The following is a 7,872-nucleotide window of genomic DNA, read 5'->3' on the forward strand; positions in this document are numbered from 1 at the left end:
ACTAAAAATGGCTTGTGAAACTAGCCAAGATGCCTAGGCAGCACAACACCAAGCTTAAATCTTGCTTGTTCCCAAGCAAGTGATAAAGCATAAGAAAAATGAATGAGAACACAAAGAGATATAAGCCCATATTGAAAGATATTCTATCCTGGTTCATGGGGTTTCATGCATGACATCTTTAAAGTTCATAATCTTATTGGTTTCTAGGTTATAGCATTCTCTTAAGTACTGAATCTGCTACTTCTATGAGATCCTTTTATTCTCTGATCCTTAGTTTGAACTTTTTGCTTTTCTTTTTCTCCTTGCTAGAGGCTTATTCTTTTTATTGAAGCTTAGTGCTCTGTGTTAAGGCAGCTCTTTATGGTAAGCTTTTAGTCAACACTCCCGACCCAGTTGGTTCAAGGTGTTAGGTGTTGAAGCACCACTCAGGACTTACTAACTCAAGTCTCTCCTAACACATACACACCACAGGCACTTGACTTGCAATTTAACATTGAGACATTAATGCTCAGCACCTCTTGGGTTGCTAAATGCTTTGTAGTAGGGTTGCTCTTGATAATGGACTTTTGGTTGATAATCCCGAGTTAGTTAACCCAAGTTATCAAGTGATGAAGCACTTCTTAGAACCTAATCATCCAAGCATATCCTTGTACAAAAGCATCACAGACATATATCTTTAGGGTCAAGCTATTGGTGCTTAGCTTATTCATTGCTCTCTTCTTTCTTCATTCTTCTTTTTCTTTTTCTTTCTTTTTGCAAGGATCTTTTATTCACAAGGATTTCATAAAATGCACACTAAGCCTATACTTAAGGGAACATTCTACCCTTCTACTTTATTTGTGAACTTACTAAGTACTCAAGCATGTACCACCACATAACCTTAGGATTTTATTCAATCTTATACCAAATTGGGCTTTTATCCTTCTCTGTTCATAACATTTTCTTTTATTGAAACATAAGGAACAAAGCATACAATTCAAACAAGATGGAATGATATAGTTACTTAAACTAGCAAGCCAAAACAGCATAAAAACAACAGACTGTAAATGAATCATGAGTAACAGGACACTGATCAACAAGGGCACAATTGCACTTTCAATTAACATATTTAAGCTAGAGACAGTCAAGTAACAATACAACTTCTCAGTGTCCACTTATTTCCTCCTTGTCATCACCATCTTTAGCTTTTGTATCTTTCTTTATCTCCTTAGATAATGGTGCATATTTCCTCCAAGAGATTGAATGACTTCCTACAAAGATATTGAAAGTTACTTGTTCCCCAAGCACTTGAGAAATGGTTAGCATGCATGTATGTTTGTAAGCTTCTGAACTTACTTTGGTGTGTGAACACCAAACTTATTTCCTTGCCTACTTCTATATGCAGCAAATTTGAACATCATGTACTTTTCTTAATAAAACGAACTATGAACTAGAAAGTAAACAATTGTTAAGTAGTTCTATGATTGTTTGGAGTTAGTGACTAGTCATGCTATTTGGGGGGGGGGGGAAGGGGTCGCAATGTGTTTCTAATGAAATTTGTGGTGGAACACCAAACTTAGCATCACACATTCAACCTTGAATTGTTCACTTATGACCTCACTCTGGTGTATAACACCAAACTTAACTCCTTGCAATGCAGGGAAATCTACTTAACTCTCTTATTGAAATAGCTAAAAAAAAAAAAAATTTACCTCTGGTTGGGTTGCCTCCCAACAAGCGCTCTTTTATCGTCACTATCTAGCTTGACGTCCTTCCTTCTTGTTCAAGTCAGCTCATGAATGCTTTCTTCTTTGTCCCAGGGTCTTCCTAGGTAGTGCTTCACCCTACGACCGTTTACTGTGAATGTACTCTTTGAAGCTTTATTCTGAAGTTCAAGATTTCCAAGCGCGGAAACCTTAATCACCAAATAAGGACCGGTCCATTTGGACTTCAGCTTGCCAGGAAAAATCTTGAGCTTGGAGTTATACACTAGCACTTGTTGCCCTGGCTCAAAATTTCTCCTTGCAATTTTCTTGTCATACCATCTTTTGGTCCTTTCCTTGTAGATTTTAGCACTTTCATAGGCTTCCAGTCTAAATTTATCCAGTTCATTGAGCTGTAGTAACCTCTTTTCTGCTGCTTGAGAATCAAGATTGAGGAGCTTAGTGGCCCAAAAAGCCTTGTGCTCGAGCTCCACAGGGAGGTGGCAAGCTTTACCATAGAGTAGCTGAAATGGTGACCTCCCGATTGGAGTTTTGAATGTAGTTCTATATGCCCAAAGGGCATCATCCAACTTTCTTGCCCAGTCTTTCCTTGTAGCTCCAACCGTTTTTTCTAGGATCTTTTTTAGCTCTCTGTTTGCTAGTTCAGCCTGGCCATTGGTCTGAGGGTGGTATGGTATGGCCACTTTGTGAGTTACTCCATATTTATGTAGCATGGTGTTCATTTGCTTGTTGCAAAAGTGACTACCACCGTCACTGATGAGGCCCTTAGGCACTCCAAATCTGGTGAAGATATATTTTTTGAGAAATTGGAGAACAATGTTTGCATCACATGTAGTTGTTGCTATGGCTTCCATCCATTTGGAGACGTATTCTACTGCTACCAATATGTACTTGAAAGAGTATGATGGGAAAAGGGTCCCATGAAATCTATTCCCCAGATGTCAAACAACTCTACTTCCAAGATAAAATTATGAGGCATTTCATTTCTCTTTGTTAGGCTCCATGCTCTTTGGCATTCATCACATTGATTTACAAATTCCCTGACATCTTTAAATATGGTGGCCAATAGAAGCCACTCTGAAGAACTTTGGCAGTTGTTCTTTCGGCCCCAAAATGTCCACCATAACCTGAACTATGACAGTGCCATAGGATATTTCTCATCTCACTTTCTGGCACACACCTTCTAATCATCCTATTTGCACATCTCTTGAATAGAAAGGGTTCATCCCACAAGGATCGCTTGGCTTCAGTGAGCAACTTCTTCACTTGTTGCCTAATGTAGTCTTGAGGAATCCTTCTTCCCAATTTGTAGTTTGCAATATCGGCAAACTAAGGTGCTTGTTAGACCTGTAATAGATACTCATCTGGAAACTTCTCATTCACTGGTTGTGGTGCTTCTTGGTTGATCTCTTGTGGTAGCCTTGACAAATGATCTGCAACTTGGTTCTCACTTCCTTTCCTATTCCTTACTTCAATGTCAAATTCTTGTAGTAACAACACCCACCTAATAAGCCTTGGCTTAGCATCCTGTTTAGACATGAGGTACTTGAGAGTAGCATGGTCAGTGTAGACTACAATTTTTGACCCAATTAAATATGGCCTGAATTTATCAAATGCATATACAATCGCTAATAGTTCTTTTTCTGTAGTGGTGTAGTTTTTCTGTGCCTCGTTTAACACTTTACTTGCATAGTATATGACATGATGCAATTTATCCTTCCTTTGTCCCAATATAGCACCAATTGCAAAGTCACTTGCATCACACATAAGTTCAAAGGGGAGTCTCCAGTCTGGGGGTCTGATGATTGGTGCTTTAGTGAGTTTAGTTTTCAAGGTTTCAAAAGCATGTTTGCATTCATCATAAAAAATAAATGGATTGTCAACCACCAGCAAGTTGCTTAGTGGTTTAGCTATTTTTGAGAAATCTTTGATGAATCTCCTGTAAAATCCATCATACCCAAGAAAACTTCTTACTGCTTTCACATTGATTGGTATAGGAAGCTTTTCTATAATTTCTATTTTAGCTTTGTCAACTTCTATACCTTTGGTTGGAATTTTATGCCCAAGAACAATGCCTTATGGTACCATGAAATGACATTTTTCCTAATTCAAGACTAAGTTTGTTTCTTGGCATCTTTTCAAGACAAAGGTTAGATGATGTAAACAAGTGTCAAAAGAGTCACCAAAAACAGAAAAATCATCCATAAAAACCTCTAAGAATTTTTCTACCATGTCAGAGAATATGGAAAGCATACACCTTTGAAAGGTTGATGGAGCATTGCACAACCCAAAGGGCATCCTTCTGTAAGCAAAGACTCCAAAGGGGCAAGTGAAAGAGGTCTTCTCTTGGTCCTTGGGATCCACCACTATCTGATTGTACCCGGAATACCCGTCCAAAAAGCAATAATAAGCATGACCAGCCAACCTTTCCAGCATCTGATCAATAAAGGGAAGAGGGAAATGATCCTTCCTTGTGGCTTCATTCAATCTTCTATAGTCAATGCACATCCTCCAACCAGTTACTGTCCTTGTAAGGATGAGTTCATTCTTTTCATTGAAGATGACAGTCATGCCTCCCTTCTTTGGTACCACCTGGACTGGACTCACCTAGGAACTATCAGAAATAGGGTATATGATTCTAGTATTCCATAACTTCATCACCTCCTCTTGAACCACCTCTTTCATGGTTGGATTGAGCCTCCTTTGAGGTTGAACCACTGGTCGTGAGTCCTCCTCTATCAGGATTTTATGCATGCAAATTGCGGGACTTATGCCCTTGATGTCATCAATTGTCCACCCTAGAGCACTTTTGTGAGTTTTTAACACCTCAAGTAGCTTCATCTTGTGTGCCCAAATAAGAGTTGATGATTACTGGGAGGGTTTCCTCCCTACCAAGGAATGCATATTCGAGATGAGGAGGTAGAGGCTTCAGTTCTTGCTTTGGAACCTCCTCTTTCTTTCCTTCAAGTGAGCTTCCAACCATTTGCTTCCCTTTTATCTCTTGGTGCACGAAATTGTGATCATCAATGGCGCCAACAACTTGGTACGCACAATTGTAATCTCAACTCTTTTTCACAATTTCGCACAACTAACCAGCAAGTGTACTGGGTCGTCCAAGTAATAAACCTTACGTGAGTAAGGGTCAATCCCATGGAGATTGTCAGCTTGAAGTAAGCCATGGTCATCTTGTAAATCTCAGTCAGGCGGATTCAAATGGTTATGGAGGATTGATAATTAAAAGATGAATAAAATATAAAATAAGATAGAGATACTTATGTAATTCATTGGTGATAATTTCAGATAAGCGTATGAAGATGCTTTGCTCCTCCTGAACTTCAGCTTTCCTATTGTCTTCATCCAATCATTCATACTCCTTTCCATGGCAAGTTGTATGTTGGGTTTCACCGTTGTCAATGGCTACCTCCCGTCCTCTCAGTGAAAATGGTCCAAATGCGCTGTTACCGCACGACTAATCATCTGTCGGTTCTTGATCATGTTGGAATAGGATCCATTGATCCTTTTGCGTCTGTCACTATGCCCAACACTCGCGAGTTTGAAGCTCATCACAACCATCCCTTCCCAGATCCTACTCGGAATATCACAGACAAGGTTTAGACTTTCCGGATCTCAGGAATGGCCGCCAATAATTCTAGCCTATACCACGAAGGTTCTAATCTTAGATTAGAAATCCAAGAGATATACATTCAAGCTTGTTTGTATGTAGAACGGAAGTGGTTGTCAAGCATGCGTTCATAGGTGAGAATGGTGATGAGTGTCACATAATCATCACATTCATCATGTTCTTGGGTGCGAATGAATATCTTAGAACAATAATAAGCGTGAATTGAATAGAAAAACAATAGTACTTTGCGTTGATTCATGAGGAACAGCAGAGCTCCACACCTTAATCTATGGTGTGTAGAAACTCCACCGTTGAAAATACATAAGAACAAGGTCTAGGCATGGCCATGAGGCCAGCCCCCAAAACGTGATCAAGAGATCAAAAGATGAACTAAAGATTCCAAGATCCCAAGATGAAAATACAATAGCAAAAGGTCCTATTTATAGAGAACCAGTAGCCTAGGTTTACAGAAATAAGTAAATGATGCAGAAATCCACTTCCGGGCCTACTTGGTGTGTGCTTGGACTGAGCATTGAAGCTTCCACATGTAGAGACTTTTCTTGGAGTTAAACGCCAGCTTTTGTGCCAGTTTGGGCGTTTAACTCTAGCTTTTATGCCAGTTCTGGCGTTTTGACGCCAGAATTTTTATGCTGACTTGGAACGCCGGTTTGAGCCATCAAATCTCGGGGAAAGTATAAACTATTATATATTGCTAGAAAGCTCAGGATGTCTATTTTCCAACGAAATTGAGAGCATGCTAATTGGGCTTCTTTAGCTCCAGAAAATCTACTTCGAGTGTAGGGAGGTCAGAATCCAACAGCATCTGCAGTCCTTTTTCAGCCTCTGAATCAGATTTTTGCTCAGGTCCCTCAATTTCAGCCAGAAAATACCTGAAATCATAGAAAAATACACAAACTCATAGTAAAGTCCAGAAAAGTGATTTTTAATTAAAAACTAATAAAAATATAATAAAAACTAACTAAAACATACTAAAAACTACCTAAAAATAGTGCCAAAAAGCGTATAAATTATCCGCTCATCACAACACCGAACTTAAATTGTTGCTTGTCCCCAAGCAATTAAAAATCAAATAGGATAAAAAGAAGAGAATATACAATGAATTTCAAAAACATCTATGAAGATCAGTCTTAATTAGATGAGCGGGGCTATTAGCTTTTTGCTTCTGAACAGTTTTGGCATCTCACTTTATCCTTTGAAGTTCAGAATGATTGGCAACTATAGGAATTCAGAATTCAGATAGTGTCATTGATTCTCCTAGTTCAGTATGTTGATTCTTGAACACAACTACTTTATGAGTCTTGGCTGTGGCTCCAAGCACTTTATTTTCCAGTATTACCACCGGATACATAAATGCCACAGACACATAACTGGGTGAACCTTTTCAGATTGTGACTCAGCTTTGCTAGAGTCCCCAATTAGAGGTGTCCAGAGCTCTTAAGCACACTCTTTTTTGCTTTGGACTACAACTTTAACCGCTCAGTCTCAAGCTTTTCACTTGACACCTTCACGCCACAAGCATATGATGAGGGACAACTTGGTTTAGCCGCTTAGGCCAGGATTTTATTCCTTTAGGCCCTCCTATCCACTGATGCTCAAAGCCTTGGATCCTTTTTATTTTTACCCTTGCCTTTTGGTTTAAAGGGCTAATGGCTTTTTCTGCTTGCTTTTTCTTTTTCTTTCTTTTTCTTTTATTTTTTTCGCCATTCTCTCTTTTTTTTTCTGCAAGCTTTTTATTCACTGCTTTTTCTTGCTTCAAGAATCATTTTTTATGATTTTTCAGATTATCAATAACATTTCTCCTTTTCCATCATTCTTTCAAGAGCCAACAATTTTAACATTCATAAACAACAAATTAAAAAATATGCACTGTTCAAGCATTCATTCAGAAAATAAAGAGTATTGCCACCACATCAAAATAATTAATCTGTTTTAAAATTCAAAATTCATGTACTTCTTTTTCTTTTTTTCAATTAAAACATTTTTTATTTAAGAAAGGTGATGGATTCATAGGACGTTTCATAGCTTTAAGGCATAGACACTAAGACACTAATGATCATGTAGTAAAGACACAAACATAAAGCATAATTTTTGAAAAACAGAAAAATAAGAACAAGAAAATTAAAGAACGGGTCTACCTTAGTGATGGCGGCTTGTTCTTCCTCTTGAAGATCTTATGGAGTGCTTGAGCTCCTCAATGTCTCTTCCTTGCCTTTGTTGCTCCTCCCTCATAACTCTTTGGTCTTCTCTAATTTCATGGAGGAGGATAGAATGCTCTTGGTGCTCCACCCTTAATTGTCCCATGTTGGAACTTAATTCTCCTAGGGATGTGTTGATTTGCTTCCAATAGTTTTGTGGAGGAAAATTCATCCCTTGAGGCATCTCAGGAACTTCATGATGAGGAATTTTCTCATGCTCTTGGTGAGGTTCTCTTGTTTGCTCCATCCTTTTCTTAGTGATGGGCTTGTCCTCATCAATGAGGATGTCTTCCTCTATGTCAATTCCAGCTGAATTGCAGAGGTGACAAAT

Source organism: Arachis hypogaea, chromosome 15 (genome assembly GCF_003086295.3).
Source record: "Arachis hypogaea cultivar Tifrunner chromosome 15, arahy.Tifrunner.gnm2.J5K5, whole genome shotgun sequence".
In the NCBI taxonomy this organism is placed as follows: domain Eukaryota; kingdom Viridiplantae; phylum Streptophyta; class Magnoliopsida; order Fabales; family Fabaceae; genus Arachis; species Arachis hypogaea.